The following is a 21,877-nucleotide window of genomic DNA, read 5'->3' as shown; positions in this document are numbered from 1 at the left end:
CCCCAACAATAGCATTCAGTCTCGGCTTCTAATATGAAGTGTAAACACCACAATCTGACTCAGGCAATAGTGTTGCCAATCAAACCAAATTGGGGCACTTTAACCGACTGAGGCCAACTTCAATCTCAACATGGGCCCTGTGCAAGTGAGCACGTGGAGAGCAAATTGGAAATTACCCTTCAATAGATTATCCCTATACTTAAAAGCCAAGCGCACTTCAACAATGAAACAGCAGCAGTAATGGCTGTGGGATGCAATGCAAATAGCACTGATAGCCAGCTATATACTCCTGTTTACAGGCATTAACCATTCATTTCAGCGCAAAAGTAACACTTTCCACAGTGTATGTAGCACATTGGGAATGAAAATATTAAACTAAGCAAGTTAGTGTAGACTCCCCTTAAAAAGACGAGAGCTGAGGGGAAGATGCAGAAAATGACCAGTGGTGTACCACAGGAATCGGTCCTGGGACCCTTGCCGTTTGTAGTGTACATTATGATTTAGCTGAATATTGGAAGTATGATCAGTAAGTTCGCAGATGACCCAAAAATTGGTTGTGTCGCAAATAGTGAGGAGGAAAGCCTTAGATTACAGGATGATTTTGATGGGCTGGTAAGATGGGCAGAGCAGTGGCAAATGGAATTTAATCCTGAGAAGTGTGAGGATTCATTTTGGGAGCAAAACAAGGCAAGGGAATATACAATGGATGGTAGGACCCTAGGAAGTACAGAGGGTCAGAGGGACCTTGGTCTACTTGTCCATAGATCACTGAAGGCTGTCCCGCAGGTAGATAAGGTGGCTAGGAAGGCATACGGGATACTTACCTTTATTAGCCAAGGCATAGAATATAAGAGCAGGGAGGTTATGATGGAGTTGTATAAAATGCTAGTTAGACCACAGCTGGAGTACTGTGTACAGTTCTGGGCACCACACTTTAGGAAGGATGTGTTTGCGCTGGAGAGGGTGCAGAGGAGATTCACCAGGATGTTGCCTGGGCTGGAGCATTTCAGCTATGAAGAGAGACTGAAAAGGCTAGTGTTGTTTTCCTTAGAGCAGAGAAGGCTGAGGGCAGTGGTGGTGGTGGTGGGGGGGGGGGGGTAGATATGTTTGACATATACAAAATTATGAGGGGCTTGGTAGGTTAGCTAGGAACGTACTGCATGAAGAGGTGGTAGAGGCAGGAACCTTCACAACATTTAAGAAGTATTTAGATGAGCACTTGAAACGCCATAGCATACAAGGCTACGGGCCAAGTTCAGGAAAATGGAATGAGAATAGTTAGGTGCTCGATGGCCGGCACAGACACAATGGGCCGAAGGGCCTGTTTCTGTGCTGTATGACTCTAAAATGCAGAGGGCAGGATGAAAGCAAAGGCGGGATGAAAGGAAGGACATGGGCAAGTGAAGAAAAGGAAAGACTTGTATTTCGACAGCACCTTTCACAACTTCAGGATGTCATAAAGCACTTTTTCAGCCAATGAAGTGTTGTTGAGGCTGTGGTCAACGTTGTAATGTACGAAAAGAGGAAGGAAACGAGGGTGGAGGAAATGAATGAAAGAATTCAAGAGTTTCATGCAACACTCGGGTCACCCGGTTCAAGGTGTTGCTAACAGGAGACAGCGCCTTTTCTACTTCCTCTTTCATTAGCTGCTTTTTTAAAAAAACTTTTAAGGTCTCTCGGCTAACAGGCGTATCTTTTTTTTTCCCAAAATATAGTTTATTCATAAAAATCTGCAAACATTACATTGCCAAACAGCACCAAAAAATACAAACATTGCAAGGGAACATCACACGCGTATCGACCACTTCAAACGTCCAGCTACTATGCTCAACTGAACCAAGCACGCCGACCGTTAGTGCCTTTTATAGCGAGCCGGCGCCCACGTGACAAGCAGCCGCGAGCGACGCCCACCTTGCCCCTGCGACCGCCCCCTTCCCCTCTCGCCCCGCCCCTTTCCCTCACGCCCCGCCCCCTTCCCACCGCGCCGTTCCTTCCCCCACACCCCCGCCCGCGGCGCCCATTCTTCTCAGAAAGGGGACAATAGCCGGCCTACGTCATTGGCGCACGTGACCGGTTCCTCCTCCTCCCCCCCCCCCCCCCCCGAGCGGAGGAGGCGGCGGTAGTTGCAGGCGATTTCAAAAAGTGGAAGGTGCCGCAATGCCTCCTTCTTTTCTGTTTGTGTGTGTATTTGTGTCGGAGCAAAAAAAAAAGAATCCAGCGCCTTTAAAGAGATTTGGAGACTAAGCAACCGGTATTGGATCTGTTGGAGAGAAAAATATCTCTAATTTCACTCGTTTGGATTTATCGTATTGGATGGACATCAAGGAGCGAAGCCGGCAGGTAAGTTGGCGCTGCAGTGCTGCGCGCCCACACTGAGGGTGTGGGGGGAGGGGTGGGAGGTCGGGATTGTGTGTGGGGGGTTTGGGGGAGGGGCCGGACTGGTGACGCGTCCTCAGCGCGCGTTGGGACGCCGTCTCGCGCTTTCAATGGGTTTGGTCTCTGGGTTTCCTTTAGCCCTGCATAGATCCCAGTTTCTCTCTCTCTCTATAACCGGCTCCTATGGTATGCAAGTGACTCAATGCAACTTTGCATACACTTTTCTAGAACTGCTTGTTAACTTGCATTTTTTTTAAATGTAGCAAGAGCACAGATCTGCAGAGTCTTCTGTAATTATTGTAGGGAGCTCGCTCCTATATTTGCAGAGTGTCTTTTTTTTCTGTCTTTCTCTCTATTGCTTTCTGTCCTTGAAGGTGGTCCTTTTTCATCATTATTTCACTCTGCATTTTAAGATCATGTTATTGCAGTGCATTATAGCAAACGTGGCGTTTACAGCGTGTGATTCCTCCCCCCATGTACGGCATTCCCAGAATTTGCTTAGCACCCTTCTACCTCCCCTGCACTAGCAATTCCCACTGCTTCTTGAACACAGTCAGTATTCTGTGCTGTTGGTGTTGGCAAAGTATCATCTGGGATGCGTTTTAATTATTACTCGGAAGAAAGGATAACAAGTGGGTTTTTAAAAACTAGATAAAATACGAGAGATTTTCTCCAGTGAAGATCATTGAATGGTTACAGCACGGAATAATGCCATTCGGTAGGGCATGTCTGTGCTGGTTTTGTGCAAGAGCAATTCACCAAGTCCCACTCCCTTGCCTTTTCCCTTTAGCCCTGCAAATTTTTTCTCTTCGGATAATTGTCCAATTTTCTTTCGAAAGACTCAATTGAATCTTCCGCCACACACTCTGGCGGTGCACTCCGGATCCTAACCACTCGCTGCATAGAAAAGTTTTTCCTCATGTCCATAATTAATTTCCCACCCCTCCAAGATATTTTTTTATAGAACTCCATTATTTTGATCTTTTGTCAGTTCACCTTGACCTTTACTGTTCTCTCAAGCTCTGTCAATTCTTTGTTATGTCTAGTAAAGTCTCATGTGGCCAATTTGGCCGAATGTTTCCAGAATTGCATGGCAAGCAGAAAGCAAATTGTCTTTGCAGGTTAAAAATTAGCAAATAACTCAAGTTTTAAATTTGTGGATGTGCTTTTCTTCTGATGTGTTCCATGGTGGGGCAGAGAGTTGCAGGTCTGTTTATCAACCAAATAAGCTTATTAAATTTTTCTAGAGGAAGGTGCTTTTACCACAAGAAAGGAAGTAAATTTGACTTGCACTGCTCTTGTGTAAATCTCTAGTGTTGACTTGGCATCAAAAGTTTGTGTTGCTGGTTAGGACTGTTACTTTCACAAGTGCTGAGTTTTTACATCTTTACATTGGCAGAGACTTCTTGCTCAATGTTGTACATCTGCATCTGTGAATCCCTTTTAAGCTGCTGATTTGTGTTTTTTCCCACCAGTTTCTAGAGCGTTTTGAGTGTCTGCTGCATCATTTTTGCTAAATAAAGAACTTTCGTTCCTACAATGCCTTATTGTGTCCTTGGGGGGTGGGGCTTGGAGGGGCGGGGCGGTGTTTCTCTGAGCAGTTCATTTCTGACTAGATTCTTTTTGAAATGTCATTGTCAATTGGTAAAATGTAGCTGCCAGTTTGGATACAGTGAGGTCCCACAAATGAGAAGTGAATAAGAACAGGAAGTATTCAGTAGGTCAGGAAGCATCTGTGGGGAGACGGTTAACGTTTCTGGTTGTTGACCTTTCATCAGAACTGGAAAATGGTAGTGAGGCATCGTTCTTAAACAAATAAAGGGGCAGGGCCTGATAGGAGTAACCTGTTTTTTGATGCTCTGGTTGAGGGAGAAATGATAGTCAAATTACAGGGTGGTCTACCTGTTTGAAGAGGCAGTTTGGGCCTCAGTTTAACTTTTAAAAACTGACGCCAAAAGTGTTGTGGTCCCAAGTGTCAGTTTAGATTATTAAAAACAGAAAGATTTACGGCCATGCCAGCCAAAAAAGAGCTATCTGCTCTAATCCCATCTTCCAACTCTGGATCTGTTGCCCTCCCTGTACATTCCTGCAGCTCAACTGCATATCCAAGTGTTTTTTAAATGGAATGAGGGTTCCTGCCTCTATCATCCTTTCAGGCAACGAGTTCCAGACCCCCACTGCTCCCTGGGTGAAAAAAAATTCTCAAATCTCCTCTAATCCTTCCACCGATTACTTTAAATCTATGCCTCCTGGTTATTGACTTCTCTGCTAAGGGAAATAGGTCCTTCCAATCCACTCTGTCTCTCCCCTCATAATTTTATACAGCTCAATGAAATCTCCCCTGAGCCTCCTGTAGTTCCAAAGAAAACAAGCCCAGCTTATTTTAATCTTTTCTCATAACTAAAATTCTCCATTCCTGGCAACATCCTCATAAATCGCCTTTGTAGTGAGATCACATTCTTCCCAGTAATGCTGTGATCAGAACTATATGCAATACTCTAGATACGGTCTAATTAGTGTTTTATACAGTCTTAGTTTAGTTTAGAGATACAGCACTGAAACAGGCCCTTCGGCCCACCGAGTCTGTGCCGACCATTAACCACCCTTTTATACTAATCCTACACTAATTCCATATTCCTACCACATCCCCACCTGTCGCTATATTTCCCTACCACCTACCTATACCAGGGGCAATTGCTAATGGCCAATTTACCTATCAACCTGCAAGTCTTTGGAGAGGAAACCGGAGCACCCGGAGAAAACCCACGCAGGCACAGGGAGAACTTGCAAACTCCACACAGGCAGTACCCAGAATTGAACCCTGGTCGCTGGAGCTGTGAGGCTGCAGTGCTAGCCACTGCGCCGCCCTTATCCCTAGACCCATTCCAGTAAATCTCCTCTGCACCCTCCCAAGGAGCCTTATATACTTCCTGAAGTGTGGGTAACCAGGACTGGATGCACTACTCCAGTTGGGGCCTAAATAGGGCTTTATAAAGGTTCAGCATAACTTCACTGCTTTTGTACTCTATGCCTCTATATATGAAGCCCAGGAACCCATATGCTTCGTTAACCAGTCTCTCAGTATGTCCTGCATCCGCAAAGATCAATGCACATGCAACCCCAGCTCCCTCTGTTCCTGCACACTTTCGAACTGTGCCATTAAGTATATATACTTCTGCCAAAATGCATCACCTCTCACTTGTCTTTTAAATTCCATCTGCCACCTGACTGCCCATTCTCCTTGCTCAAACACTAATAGCTGAAAGGAAAGGTAGACCACATACTTCTATGCCTGTCTTGTTGAATTGTCTGCCAGAAAGTACATGACAGGTCTTCAGTACGTATCTTTCTGCAGTACATGGCTGAGACTTGACAGTATGGTCATTGAATCTGTGCCTGTTGCTGCTGCAGTGAGCTGCTTTCATGTAATCTTTGAATATTGTGTACTTCAAATAGTGTTGTCTTAAAAAAATTGACTTGCTTATTTGAGGCTGCTAATTGCCTGTTTCGCTATACTGGTGTGCTAGAATACTGGCAACAGTCCTAGGATAACCTCCCTGCTCTTATACTCTAGGCCTTGGCCAAAAAATGAAAATATCCTATAAGCCGTCTTGACCACTTTGGCTACCTGTCCAGCCACCTTCAGGGATCTGTAGTAACTGTTATGAAAGTGCTTCCTTTTTTTTTTGAGGACTTGTGTTAAAATTGAAAAGATTCCATGGATTTTTTTTTTACCAAGTTCACCGAAAGGAGACTTGAGATGTTAGAAAACCACCTGTGATTTGGGCTCAGTAAACCACAGAACCCTTGGTGACTTTAAAAATGGTTACAGAGAAGCCACATGTGAAGGTTTCTGGAGGTCAGAACGCTCTGGGGTCTGGACATCGTTTTCAGTTGAGTTGGGGTGTGAACTGTTTGAAGACAATTGGTGTTTTTCTGCCAAGGAAAATAAAACCACCCAGCTCACCACCTCCTTTACCTCTTTGAAGAATTCCTGCAAACATCCAGTGTGGGTGAGCTAAAATCCCTGGTGCTGCAGTTCCTGAGAAGCTGAGAAAAATCCTGCGATTCAAGTGCCTGCTGGTGGAAAAACCCTGATGCCACATTTCTCCTGGAAAGCCTACTAGAATAATTCTCGACATCTCCAGAACGGACTGCTTCTGAAACTATGCCAGTGACCTGTCTCTATACCCGGATGCCAGATGGACAACTGACTTCCTTCCATATCGTATTTTTTTCCCATCAAGAATTAGCAAGTATTTGGCCAAAGTTGTCTTTTTCTGTCTTTTTTTTGTAACAAACCTCTGCAGAGAGAATTTCTGTATTTTTCCAGTGTCTGTGTGAGTAATTGGGGAATTTAAAAAGGGGACATTCATATTTTAATCTGTTAAAGCTTTGCTTCATTACTGGTTAAGTCTTGTTTTATAGTAAAATGATAATTTTGTTTATTAAAGAAACCTGGTTGGTGTATTTTATTCTGGGATTAAGAAATAGTGTATGACTGGCTGTACCAGTAACCAGGTAAACATTTAAATATATGTTGTGACCCGTGGAGAAGTGGAACTAGAAAAGACTGTGCAGTCTTCCGACCTCGGTCGTAGCAGTAGGCATACTCCTTAGGATTCTGTAGAGGAACAGAAGGACCATCACCTATTGTGTATTCCCTTGCCTTGTTTGCTCTTTCTAAATGTGTGACCTCACACTTCTCCAGATTGAATTCCATTTTCCACTTTTCTGCTCACCTGACCAGCCCTGATGTCTTCCTGCAGTCTACAGCTTTCTTCCTCGCTAACGACCACATGACCAATTTTCATGTCATCTGCAAACTTCTTAGTCGTGCCCCCTACATTTAAGTCTAAATCATTGAGATAAATATATACCACGAACATCAAGGGATCCATTACTGAGTCCTGCAGAACTCCCACTGTAAACAGTTTCTCAGCCACTCTCAAAAATCACCAGTCAACTATTACCCTTTGCTTCCTGCCACTGAGCCAATTTTGGATCTAAGTTGCCACTTTCCCTTGGATCCCATGAGCTTTTACTTTACCAAACAGACTACCCTGGGGACATTGTCAAAAACCGTGGCGATTTATCCACTTTCAAGGATTCTACACACGTTAATATTTCTTCCCTCACTGTTATTCCATCCAATATTTCATACTCCTTTTTAAGCACATTGTATGCTTTGTCCCCCTCTTTTTGTGAAAACAGGTGCATAGTATTCATTAAGAACTACATGTGTTAGCTTTTAGGTCTCTAATTGGCTCTATTGTTTTCTTGGTTATCCTCTGTTTATGGAGCATCTTTGAATTTTCCTTGCCAATATTTTTTTCATGCCCTTTCTTTGCTTTCCTAATTTCCTTTTTAATTTCACCCCTGCACTTTCTGTACTCCTCCTAGGCCTTCTGCAGTATTGAGCTCTTGACAACTGACATAAGCTTTTTTTGCCTCATTTTACTCTAAGCTACATCCGGTCTAGATGTGTAAGTCCCACCCTTTTTCTTTGTTGGAGCATATTTGTTCCGAACCCTCTTTATCTCCTTGAATGCCTCCCATTGATCTCACACTGATTTTACCTTCAAGTAGCTGTTTCAGTTCACTTTTGCCAAATCTTGGCTTCGTAAAATTGACCTTTCCCCAATTAAAAAATTTTTCTTCTTGGTTTATTTTTATCCTTTTTCATAACTACTCTAAATCTAACTGAAATATGATCACTGCTACTAAAATGCTCTCTCACTGATACCCCTTCCACGTGCCCAAATTCATTCCCTAATAAGTCCAGAGATGCTCCATCTCTTTTTGGGATTGCAACATACTGGCTAAAGTTCTTAATACATTTTAAGAATTCTGCGTCCTCTGTACTGGTAATTGAAATCCCCTACTATTACTGCCCCTTTTGTTTCTGCAGTTTTCAGCAATTATGCACTCATATCCTGGAATAAGGGATGAACTGGCAATCTCCTGATTTAAGCAGCCAGTTAAGCCAAACTTGCACCTAAATTTTGCTTTAATAACTTGTGTTTAATTGCAGCTAATTGTTTGGACTTTTACAATTTGATTTCCATTCTTAATGACAGCTACTTTGTACTTGCATGCCCAGTTGCAGTTGTAATAATTGTTGTAAAATGGTATTGTAGAAATGAGCAGAATGGCATGGCACTATGCTTGATGGGAAATGTAGCCAAGTTAGGAATAGTAGCTTTGCTGAGCTTTGATAGTATGATTTTAAGTTGCAGAAACCGCAATGAAATAGTTAAAAGTAAAGGCTGAAGGTGTGAAATTGTATAGATTAGCTAACGCCGGTAATTATAAGGACATCTGTTCCTTTATGGCATGATTGTGTAGCTCCCTGTGGTTTGGAGCAATGGACTCTTGTAAAACACATGCTGTCCATCCCTGTGTGATTGATGATAAGAAATGTAGGGCCCCTCTTATCAGTGTATACGACCGCTGCTTTGGGTAACTGCAGACTGCACGAAGCACTTAGGAATGCAAACTTGATAAAGATAACAGGATCAACTGTCACAAGGTAGAGACAGAACTCATGATAAATGTGGGGAGTGAGACCAGAATGTTTGTTGCTGACTTCTCTCCTTTTGCTAATTTATCTTGCTTGTCTGCTTTCTTTTATCTTGGTGCAAAACAATATTATGTTAGTAACAAGTATGTATTAAGAAAGGAGTGTATTGTTAACCTCAATAACAGATGTACTGCACGTTACCACGCGGTTGAAGTTGAATTGTACAGCACTGATTGGTTAAACAAGGAGGTGTAGCATGAATCTTAATGTATAAGCAGTAGTATCTGTATCACAAACGGACACTTATTCTGGTGGACCCGACAGACTCCGGTGGAGTCAGTGCCGCTGTATCAGAGTAAGTCCGCCGGCGACTGCGCAAATAAAGTAATTGATTTTACCTACACATCCGACTCGGTATATTTACTGAACCAGACTGAGGGCAAAAAGAACTCAGATTGTCAGTATCATTATGTAATGGAGCAGAATTTTTACAACAGGTGGGACCCAATCTTGGTTGAGCCAGAAGCAGGCTATCATCTAATTTATATACACTGTTTGCATTTATCTACGTGCCATTGTCATGGAATCTGCAGTTTGCGGGACCTGTGGGGGAGCATGCACGAGCTGTTGCCTGAACAGATGACTTGTCGAATGTCCTGTTAGGTGCACATACCCTGGTTGCAAAGCTTACTTTGTTTTTTTTTGGAGGCATACTGTGAGGTAATTCATGTTTATGTTGATTTTTACTTTGATAAAATAAAAGTGAAATCTTGGCCTGTTTTTTTTTATTGGAGTCATTTGGTAAATTTCAATTTTTTTTTGATTTGTTGGTCTCCACAGGGACCTTAATGCCATGGTTTGCAAATGCTACTATTGACGGTTTGTGGATAGCAATTTGACGACAAATGCGTGCTAACAGGCCAACAGCTGAACTTTGTTGTCAATCTGTTCTCTCCGCAGAAAATGATTATCTTAGCATTTTTTTCTTGAAGTGGAATGCAGTATTTGCAATGAAAATCATGTACATAAGCAAGGTGTTCATGCTAGCAATGGGAGATTCTTCACCTCTACTTTACATTCTCACTGGCACAGCTTTAAAAATAGTGTGATGTAAGAAATGTACAATGTAGGGATATAAGCAAAATTGTATCCTACACATGATTTTTCACTTATACCGTGAACTTTGTTACATAGGTCTCAGTTTCTGCTGAATAGATGCCCTTTTAATTGTTTTTGTCTGATTTGTATCTGGCTGACAGTTTAAGCATGTGGCACCCTCTAATGGACGCTGTAGCTTCTGCAACATTCCATTCACAGCTCGAAACTGGTCACAGCAGCGGGAGTATAAGAGAAGAGATTGTCTTTTTATATAACAATTTTGCTATAGAGCAGACATCAAAAGCTTTGTACAACAAAGCTATAGGTCTGGAAAGGCAATGATAAGTAAAAATATGAAAAGACATAAGGCCCCTCATCCTTATCTGGCTATCTGTTCGAGCAACTGGGGATCATAAAACACCAGACAGGATTGCAACCAGCAGACCATAAAGAAAATGGCACAAGATGCAATGCAATATTTTTACATTGTTGGGAAGACACTCAACTGGCTTAGGGAAACCATTTTCATGATTCCTTACCAAATCCTGTGCACATGAGTATTAAACGTAAAGCTGATGTTTTGTTTAATCTTAAAGCCCATACAGAGCAATGTTTGGCAACAGTAATAAGTTAATTACAACAACTTGCATTCATATAGTGCTTTTATATAGCACTTTTAACGTAGCAAAATTTCCCAAGGTACCTCAGAAGCTTTATCAAACAATTTGACACAGACCTATAAGGAGATATTGGGGCAGATGAACAACAGCTTGGTCAAAGGGGTTGGTTCTAAGGAGTGTCTTAAAGGAGAAGAGAGAGTTTAGGGAAGGAGTTCCAGAGTTTAGGGCCTCGGCAACTTGAAGGCAATGGCCATCAATGATGGAGTGATTGAAATTGGGAATGCTGAGGAGTGCAGAGATCTTGGCATCTGTTTAGTTTAGAGATACAGCACTGAAACAGGCCCTTCGGCCCACCGAGTCTGTGCCGACCATCAACCACCCATTTATACTAATCCTACACTAATTCCATATTCCTACCACATCCCCACCTGTCCCTATATTTCCCTGCCACCTACCTATACTAGGGGCAATTGCTAATGGCCAATTTGCCTATCAACCTGCAAGTCTTTGGCATGTGGGAGGAAACCGGAACACCCGGAGGAAACCCACGCAGACACAGGGAGAACTTGCAAACTCCACACAGGCAGGACCCAGAATTGAACCCGGGTCGCTGGAGCTGTGAGGCTGCGGTGCTAACCACTGTGCCGCCCTGTGTGATAATCAGACGAAGATTGACCGATTACCAAAAACCTGGTCAAACGTGGCGATATTGAGGAACTTCATACAGGAGGAGAGAGATGGAGAAGTTTAGGGAAGGAAATTTGGAGCTGGGGTGAACGGGACTTGGTGCAAGTTAGAATACAGACAGCAGAGTATTGAAAGGTTTTTGTGGAGGATGGAAGGCCAGCCAAGAGAGCATAGAATGACAGCACAGAAGGAGGCCATTCAGTCTATTTTGCCTGTGTCAGCATTTTGAAAGAGCTATCCATTAGTCTCACTTGCCTGCTCTTTCCCCACACCTCCGTAAATTTCCCCCTTCAAGTTTTTATCCAGTTCCTCTTTGAAAGTTATTATTGAATGTGCTTCCATCATCCTTTCAGATACTACAGTTTAGATTGGAATAAAGGTTAAAAACTAGATGCTGGAAATCTGAATTGAAAACGAAGGGCAGGTAGCTGCTCTGGATAGTGTTTTTCTTTTGTCAGAATTGAAATCAAGATTAGCAGGTTTTAGGCAAGTATAGAGCTGGGAGATTGGGGCTGGGAAAGAACAATGGGGAAAGTCTGTGATAGGGTGGCAGGCAGGAGTGATTAAGTACCAGATGCTGCAAGGCAAAAGCAAGTGTAATGGGACGTTAATGAAACAATGGTAGGCGTAAATGTTACAGAATAACATGAGGAGGGAGACATGGAAAATCTGGCGGAGGAAAAGGCTCTTGTGGCTAGAGAATATGGGTGAGCAAGGTAGGCAGAACTCAGGAATGCGGACCATCTCGCAGGCTGATCCCATGGGGATCCCCACACCACCTCCACTCGCAGTGGTGCTGGTACAGCCACTCTCCATCACCAACACCCATCTGAGAAAATGGTGGCTTAAGATCAAAATTTGTTGGAACTCAATGTTTAAGGCCGGAAGACTGTATATAGTTCCTAATAGAAAGATGGCGTTGTTCGTCCAGCTTGCTTCCTTGGAGCAGTCGCCTCTGGAGGTAACAAAAGTGTGGATCAGCAACAGATGGGTTGCAGCAGGGATGGTGAAGGGCAGTGTTGCCTGGATCTTTGCGATGGAGAGGATATGGAATTGGAAGCTCAGCTCAAGGTCAGATAGTACTCCAAGGTTGTGAACCGCCTGCTTCAGCATGAGCTGGAGGCCTGGGAGGGAGATGGAATCGGTGGTAAAAGAACAGAGTTTGTATCTTCGGTTTTCCAGATGTTTAATTTGGAAGACATTATGGCTCACCCAGAATTGCATATTGGTCAATACAGTAGTAGTGAGGTCGCTGTGGATGTCATTGCCTACGTGTAGAATCTGACTACTTCAGATGATGTTGCCAAGAGGCACAGTGTGGATGAGAAACAGAAGGGGGTCAAGAACTAATCCTTGGGAGAACTGAGGAAACCTTGTGGGGGTGGTTAAGAGAAACTTACGAGAAGGGAAATCTCGCAAGAGCAGAAGTTGATGAGGCAGTCCCACTGCTGAAGGATGAGTTGTAGTTAACTGTCAGTGGCTGCAGGCAGTTAAAACAAGTGTTGAAAGTCATTTTAAATGTTGTTTTATGACATCATTGACCCCTTCAGAGGGTAATTCTGCAGAGAAGAATTGCGATGTTTGCTGTTGATGAATGTGATGGAAATCTTACTTGGCTTCTGAACTGTATCATTTCAAATTGATCATGGATTTGAAAATTGAATTGTGACTTGATCTTGGGGCAGATTGGTTTGTTGATTTATTTCGCAGACTGTCATTTGATCAAAAAACTAGTTAGTTCCATTGTGATGAGTTGAATGCCCATTGTATGGATCAAAGTTTTTATCTTCGGTTGATGTCCTGTAAATTGATATTCTGTTTAGCATTATCTGCTGTTAATTGTGTTTATGTATGATATACAATATTGGGTTAAGGGCAGTCTGGGTTCCCAGTTGCATTAGTTTTGATTTTGTTTTTAAAAGCTTTTGCTTAGCACATCTGGAAATTCTCAGTTTTAAATTTTGAGCTGGAGTGGCAATGGGGCAGAATTGTCTGTCAAATTGATAGGCTTTTCAACTAACTTAGAAGCATTTATACTAAGGATAATATCAATGTATTATGGGCATTTTCATTGTGGTGTGCATAAATCAGACATTGGTAGCTATTGTGCTTCATATTGTGTAATTTTGCAAATTTACTGCAAATAGGGTGGTTATTGGCCTGTTGGGCATTTCCTAATTTCCTGTTAGGCAAATGACTACTGGCAACACCTATGCAGTTGTGTTCAACTGGCCTCCGACACCAGGAACATCAGAGGAATGTATGATGGCATTAAGAGAGCTTTTGGGCCAACCATCAAGAAGATCGCATCTCTTCCCCCCCCCCCAAGTCTAAATCAGGGGACACGATCACTCACCAACGCAAGCAAATGGACCGCTGGGTGGAGCACTGCCTAGAACTGTACTCCAGGGAAAATGTTGTCACTGAGACCGCCCTCCATGCAGCCCAGTCTCTGCCAGTCATGGATGAACTGGACATACAGCCAACAAAATCGTAACTCAGTGATGCCATTGATTCTCTAGCCAGTGGAGCAGCCCCTGGAAAGGATGGCATTACCCCTGAAATAATCAAGAGTGCCAAGCCTGCTATACTCTCAGCACTCCACGAACTGCTTTGCCTGTGCTGGGATGAGGGAGCAGTACCACAGGACATGCGTGATGCCAATATCATCACCCTCTAAGAACAAGGGTGACCATGGTGACTGCAACGACTACTGTGGAATCTCCCTGCTCAGCATAGTGGGGAAAGTCTTCGCTCGAGTTGCTTTAGACAGACTCCAGAAGCTGGTTGAGCGTGTCTACCCTGAGGCACAGTGCGGCTTTCGAACAGAGAGATCCACCATTGACATGCTGTTCTCACTTCGCCAGCTACAGGAGAAATGCCGTGAACAACAGATGCCCCTCTACGTTGCTTTCATTGATTTCACCAAAGCCTTCGACCTAGTCAGCAGACGTGGTCTCTTCAGACTACTAGCAAAGATCAGATGTCCACCAAAGCTACTAAGTATCATTACCTCATTCCATGACAATATGAAAAGCACAATTTAGCATAGCGGTGCCTCATCAGACCCCTTTCCTATCCTGAGTGGTGTGAAGCAGGGCTGTGTTCTCGCACCTACACTGTTTGGGATCTTCTCACTGCTTCTCTCAAATGCGTTCAAGTCTTCAGAAGAAGAAATTTTCCTCCATACAAGATCAGATGGCAGGTTGTTCAACCTTGCCCGTCTTAGAGCGAAGACCAAAGTATGGAAGGTCCTCATCATGGAACCCCTCTTTGCTAACAATGCTACATTAATGTCCCACACAGAAGAGTGTCTGCAGAGACTCATCGACAGGATTATGGCTGCCTCCAATGAATTTGGCCTAACTATCAGCCTCAAGAAAACAAACATCATGGGACAGTGCATCAGAAATGCTCATCAATATCGGCAACCACACTCTGGAAGCGGTTCAAGAGTTCACCTACCTAGGCTCAACTATCACCAGTAACCTGTCTCTCGATGCAGCAATCAACAAGCGCGTGGGAAAGGCATCCGCTGCTACGTCCAGACTGGCCAAGGGGGTGTGGGAAAATGGCGCATTGACACGGAACCTAAAAGTCAGAGTGTAAAGCCTGTGTCCTCAGTACCTTGCTCTACGGCAGCGAGGTCTGGACAATGTATGTCAGCCAAGAGCGACGTCTCAATTCATTCCATCTTCGCTGCCTCAGGAGAATCCTTGGCATCAGGTGGCAGGATCGTATCTCCAACGCAGAAGTCCTCTAGGCGGCCAACATCCCCAGCATATACACCCTACTGAGCCAGCGGCGCTTGAGATGGCTTGGCCACGTGAGCCGCATGGAAGATGGCAGGGTCCCCAAGGATGCATTGTACAGCCAGCTCGTCACTAGTGTCAGACCCACCGGCCGTCCATGTCTCTGCTTTAAGGACGTCTGCAAACGCGACATGAAGTCCTGTGACATTGACCACGAGTCGTGGGAATCAGTTGTCAGTGCTTGCTAGAGCTGGCGGACAACCATAAAGGCGGGGCTAAGGAGTGGCGAGTCGAAGAGATGTAACAGTTGGCAGGAAAAAAGACAAAAGCGCAAGACGAGAGCCAGCTGTGTAACAGCCCCGACAACCAATTTTATTTGCAGCGCCTGTGGAAGAGTCTGTCCCTCTAGAATTGGCCTTTATAACCACACCAGGCCCTGCTTCACAAACCACTGACCACCTCTAGGTGCTTACCCATTGTCTTTCGAGACAAGGAGGCCAAAGAAGAAGAGGCATTTCCTACAAGGGCGAGAACCGAAATGTTACAGCTTCTAAATTGTGGGGAACAGGGATCCACTTGGACAAATCACTATTAGACTATTGAGCAGAAAGATTTAAAAAATAATAATAAAATACTGCTGGATGCTTTAAAAACAGAAAATTCTGCAAGAGCACAGCAGGTCAGTTACCACCAGAACAAACAAAATTACATTTTGGTTGTGGACACTTGTTCAGAATTTCAGAGCTCACGTTCAGCATTCCTTCCTAATACCCAATTTATGTCTTGTCAGTTTAGCTCCGTTGCTGGCACCCTTAACTCCTGAGTCAGAAGGTTATGATGGAAGCCCCGCTCCAGACTTAATTGCCAGTATAGTATCTGCATTCAAGTGCTGTACAGAAGGGATGCCTCATTTTTGGAAGTGCCAAGGAGTGGAGGACAGGCTTGAGGAAAGGGAAGCCTGAAGGTCTAGCAAGGCGACCGAGGTTCCAGGAGCCTGGTAGAAGAAAATAGCGAACTATAGTTCTATATTTCTCTCTCTGGCAGCATGCTGCCAGTGTGGTATGAGTATGCCAGCATTTGCAGGAATGAGAAGAAAGTGGGTTTATCCATGGGGTGGGTTGAAACACTCTACTGGTGAAGTGATTTCTGTCTCCTCTCTGCTCTGCTTTCAGTTTTGCATGCTTGCCTATCCTCCAACCACGCAGTCAGGTATTCACACTGTGTCTGCTGTTTTTGAGATTTCTATCATTACAGTTCCCTCTCGTGCCATTTAACCATCTCCTGTTTTTCACCAAGCCACTTTAACAGGTCTTTCTATTTCTGTCTTGCCTGTGTTTGTTTGTTTTTTTTACTCACCACTTTCCCTTGTTCTGTGCCTTTTTTTAACAAAACTGTTCAATTTAATATCATCCAGTTCTGAAACGTTAATCCCTCTAGACAAATTCTGCTTGATCTGCGGGTTTCCAGTATTTTGTTTTTGTTTCACCATTTACTTTGTGTTTTAATTCCCTATATTGTAACAATTATACATAATCTTTAACAAGAAACTGATATTTAAAACATGCATTTTTTTCTCGCTACATGTATTGCATAGAGGTAATGACCTGAATGATTATAGTGCAAAAGAGGGCTTAGATATTGCAAATCGTGAGTAATGTCTGAGAAGTGTTTTCTTAACCCCAAGATGTAGTTGGATTAGAAATCTCTTCACAATTTTAATTTTAAAAAAAAATGTTGATGGATCAAATGAAATTCTTGCTATAAGTTTTTAGATCAAAGGTATCTGAAGTACAGTCAGTTCATATCTGGTCCCCAGCCTTTGATATCCAACCTAATGAAGCCCTGATGTATTTTTTTGCCATCAGTATTCCATATGCAGCTGTGATCTGCTCCATTTTGTGGATCTGGCAGTTTGGAAACATCTTCTCAGGATGTTCCTTCATTATTGACTAATCCTAAAGCCATCGATGAGAGAATGGTGTTATGAAGCCCTTGTAATCCACCCAAAATTTAAGTGGGAGGAACCAACAGAGCATGGAAGAAAAGCAGTCAGCATTAAGGAGAGCAGGAACCAGGATATTGGTGTGGTGGGGGAATAGGAATCATGATATCACTGTTGCAAGAAGAAGAATAAATTGGAGAGACAGTATATCTGGGACGGAGAGAAGATTGAGGCCAGTTGATTAGGAAGAGTGCAGATGAGGGCAAGCATGCTGGGTGGAAGGCTGATAACTTTATTACAGACAGTTTCTTTATCTTTCCTATTGGTAAGTAATTGAATGAAAACATAAATCTTCATTGAGTTCTGAAGGAAAAAAAGCTACTGCAAACCTTATTGCCAAAAAAGCAAATTAACATGACTGAGAAATTCAATTAAGGGAAGGCATTGGGTAAAATAAATTGGTCATGTAGAATCCTATTTTTAAAAAAAAAAATCAGTTCTGTTTTGAACTGCAGTGTTTCATGAGTTTTTGTGTTCTGTCGTGCCGTGTTTTTAGATACAGCCTGCAAGGTTCCGTGAAGTGCAGCTAAGTGACTTGCTAAGAGTAAAGCTTGGGCGCTCATGGTCTAGACCAGTGTTTGCAGGGCTTTCACTTATATATGGATTCACAATCCAGCTCAGTCCTTTTAGCTGTGCTTAGCTGCTTAAAATTGCAGTGAGTACTGATTAACACTGTCTTAGAGTTCTGGTTTAGGCCTGAAAACAGAACTGGAAAGAATAGCACATTGGATGTTTAGCCTTGCTTCACCGACCAGTCAACTGTTCATAGTATTGGTGAATGCTGTTTAGCAAGACCCCTTTTATTCAGTCAGTCTCGTATCCAAGTGCTAGCCAGGCCTGACTCTGCTTAACCTTTGAGATCAGGCATGTTCATAGTCTAGCCACAGGCTGTTTGACAGTGCAGTGCACATGAGGAATCACTAATATTGATCAATGCAGTTATAAAAATCATTTTGGTCAGTTGACTTAAGATGATTACTATGACCAGATTCCACTGCAAATGTGTTGGACAAAAGTGAGGAAAAGATTTCCAAACAATTGGAATGAAAGATTACCTCGAGCTTACTGGAAATATACCAAAGAAAAAGTGGGCTGTTTTGACATAGCAGTTAGAATGCTAACTAATCAATAAAGCAAAGAGGTTTCCATTTACAAGATTGTAAAATGGGTAGAAAACTATTTGGCACACTTCACTTTATCCATCCAGGAAGCCACCCTTTCCACATGTTGATTAGCCTTTCTTTGATGGAAGAATTTCCTGACTTTTCACCAATTTCATTTTGTGCTTCCTCGTCTTACTGTTTAATTTGAGGTTCTGTTCGGGATTCACCTCTTCCATATCATTTAATATTTGCTTGAGTCTTGGGCCCCTTCTTAGTCAGCTAATTGAACTGTAAACTGAAAACCTAAGTTACATAGCTCAGTCGTCTGAGGATTAGCCTCATGTCTGCTTCCAGGCCTTAACAGTCTTGTCCAGTTCTGCTCAATGAGACAGGTAGCAGTTAAGGTATGGTCGGAATAGAACACTACAGTTTAAACATTACTTCCTCTGTTTAAGGAATCGATAATTGTTTGCTGTTCTATTGCTTTATAAATTGCAAAAGGCTAATTCTGTGCATATATTCCAAGATCAGCATAAAAGTAGGTGTGATTTTGTCCTCCAGGTGTGCGAAGGAAGCAGCTATGGGCCGCTGCTTCCCACCTCCAGGTTTCCACCTTCATGGCAATTGTACTGTTGTACCATGTTAAATTGAACCCAACTAGGGCTGTGTTGCAATTCTGAAAGTGAGCTACGATTACTCTTGATAGTCATATTATCCTTTTACTTTGTGGAACTAGAAAAATCAATCTTGTTATTAGTAGCACATACTTATTTTGGGGTTGAGAATTTTGAGTTAAATATTATTTACCCAGTGCTGTACTTGGTCCCAACTAGTGACTTTTTAAAATTGGCTCTGTTTATATCTAACCTAAAGGATACTACGGATCACACAAACCCTAGAAACAGACACAAATTCTGACTTGTATCAAACAATTGGCTCATCTTGTAAATATCAGATTTAGGTAGGAGATTTACTGTTCTAATTATAGTCATGTTAAAAAGAAAAGTAATATTGCCAGCACAAAGATCACAAATAACAGTGCTAGAGTAGCACAATATTAGTTGAACTCAATCTAACGCTGTATAATAAACCAAAGCATGATTTCCATAAACACAATGAATTTTAGGCTGTCAAACTATTTCTACAAAATTGATGACTATTTAATTGAAGGTTAGCACAATGCATTCTGATGCTGACTGAGTCATCTCCAGTGCTTCAAGTCCGTGTTCTACAATTTTTTTTTCAACTAAATGCCAACTTAATTTGATGCTTTCGTGCTTTTCAGATCAGTTTTGGGGGGTGTTCATCTGTCTTTTTGATAGCATTCTTAACATGTTCTCAATGAACTAGCACACACACCGTGTAGGTTGTCATCAACTCTCCATGGAAGCACAGGACCCTTCACATTGCAGTCATGGCCCTAATCTGGTCTGATGCAGAATAGTGCTTTGCCTCATGGTCCTGCAGCTGAACACTGTCAGGGGAACTTAAGCCTACCTCCAACTGAGTGGCTCCTAGTCCTGTCCCACATTGTTGCGCCTGCCTTTCGCTGCAACGCTATGATGTTTAGTGAGCTGGAAGAAGTCATGAGCAACACTGACCTTCCCATTCACGAAAACTTGAAAACCCCACCATGAAAGTGCTTAAAATTGTGTCGGCCATTCTGGAAAACAGCAGCTAATGTTCATATAGCTGGTGTCAACCCACTATCCAAATGGGCAGAATCGTTGGACGCATGCAGCATTAAAAAAACCCCACCTCATCAGTGACGCAATAGCAAAGATCCCTGGCTTTGAACTCGCTCGAAGAAAGTGGATAGCACTCAACTAAATCAAACAAGTGGAAGATGAGGGACAACCCAAAGTGCGATTGTGGCCATGAGCCCCACACCATGTCAACCTGCCCACTAAGATGTGTTGTGGGAGGCACCTCATTTCTCCACTTGGCATCTCAGGAGGCTATTGAATAGATAGTCAAACTAGACATCATATTGCAAGCTTTTCCTGTCATATGAGTGACTTCATTTCTAGGACTTGGTGAGAAGAGAAGAATGGTGTTGCCTGTGGGGACAATGCCATATGATTAAAAATTATTGGGAGCAAATTCTTTCTGGGCTATGCTGTCTTCACTTACATTCTTGTTTGAAGAAATATTTTCTTCCCTCTTAAGCTTGTCCATTCCAGAAGATGATGGATATGGGTTTATTGGAAGCTAGTAGTCTTACAACAGTGACTACACTTTAAAAAGTACTTCATTGGCTGTAAAAGTGCTTTTGAGACATCTGATGGTCATGAAAGACACACTATAAATGGAAGGCTCTTTTTCTTTTTAATTCTACAGGGTGAGTATCAGCAGTTACAGGGCCACAATAAGCATACAGATATGAGAGGTTATTCATCCCAATTTGACTTCGTCCAAAAATAAAAATGTATAATCTTGCCATCACACTCTCAAACAGCTTTTAAAGTCATTTCTCCACTCCTGTAGAATTAAATCAGTTGTTGGTCATTATTTATGGTTTGAAAATGTTCACTTCAGCGGATGTATGACAACTGTCACTTGGCTGCATGTGCTATGTAATGTGTATTCAGAGCAATGACTTTAAGACGTTTAGAGTAATGTAGTGAAATAGTTTATATTAGGCTCTTTTTTTTTAATATCGAAAGGATACAAGTTATTAGTACAACAAGAGAAGGGGCGGTACGGGACCTAATCTTGGGGAACGAAGCCGGACAAGTGGTAGAAGCGTCAGTGGGGGAGCATTTCGGGATAGTGACCATATCCCTGAAATAATGAGAGTTCAGGGCCACTATGTTTCCGTAAAGGTGAAGGGTATGACCAATAAGTCTGGATATCATGGGATATAGAGGATTGAATAAGGAAACAAAAGGAGGGCTGAAAATGGCTGAGGCCTTAGAGGAGTATAGAAAGTGTAGTGGGGTACTTAAAATAAGTAATTAGGAGAGCGAAGAGGGGGCATGAAAAAACCGTGGCGGGCAAGATAAAGGAAATTCCCAAGGTGTTTTATCAGTATATTAAGGGCAAGAGGATAACCAGGGAAAGAGTAGGGCCCATTAAGGACCAAAGTGGCAATCTGTGTGGGGAGCCGGAGCACGTTGGTGAGGTTTCGAATGAACGCATTTTTCATCTGTGTTCACTAATGGAGAAGGACGATGTAGGTGTAGACATCAGGGAGGGGGATTGTGATTTACTTGAACAAAGCATTGAAAGGGAGGAGGTATTAGTGGTTTTAGCGGTCTTAAAAGTGGATAAATCCCCTGTTCCAGATGAGATGTATCCCAGGCTGCTATTTGAGGCAAGGGAGGAGATCGCAGGGGCTCTGGCGCACATTTTCAAATTCCTCTGGCCACAGGAGAAGTGCCAGAGGACTGGAGGACAGCAAATGTGGTACCATTTTTCAAGAAGGGTAGTAGGGATAAACCAGGTAATTACAGGCCAGTGAGTCTAATGTCAGTGATGGGGAAACTATTGGAAAAATTTCTGAGGAACAGGATTGATCAAGGATAGTCAGCATGGCTTTGTCAGGGGGAGATCATATCTAACAAATTCGATTGAATTTTTCGAGGAGTTGACTAGGTGTGTAGATGAGGATAACGCAGTTGATGTAGTCCACATGGACTTCAGTAAGACTTTTGATAAGGTCCTGCATGAAAGATTGGTCAAGAAGGTAAGAACCCATGGGATTCAGAGCAATT

General features: G+C 42.8%; 1 protein-coding gene across 5 annotated transcripts in view; it reads left to right on the top strand.

The window, feature by feature from the left end:
• c35h15orf39 (chromosome 35 C15orf39 homolog) overlaps positions 1 to 21,877 on the top strand; it is a 125,352-nt gene that overhangs the window by 72,581 nt on the left and 30,894 nt on the right. Inside the window, exon 1 of one of the 5 annotated variants that reach the window (XM_068015417.1) lies at positions 2,097 to 2,340. The exons of the other annotated variants lie outside the window; for them this stretch is intronic. The gene's annotated coding sequence lies outside the window, so the exon portion shown is untranslated. Of the gene's footprint in view, positions 1 to 2,096; positions 2,341 to 21,877 lie in introns of those variants that run through there. 5 annotated transcript variants of the gene reach the window in all.

Source organism: Heterodontus francisci, chromosome 35 (assembly GCF_036365525.1).
Source record: "Heterodontus francisci isolate sHetFra1 chromosome 35, sHetFra1.hap1, whole genome shotgun sequence".
Classification (NCBI taxonomy): Eukaryota; Metazoa; Chordata; class Chondrichthyes; order Heterodontiformes; family Heterodontidae; genus Heterodontus; species Heterodontus francisci.
This window is presented reverse-complemented; position numbering and strand designations above follow the sequence as displayed.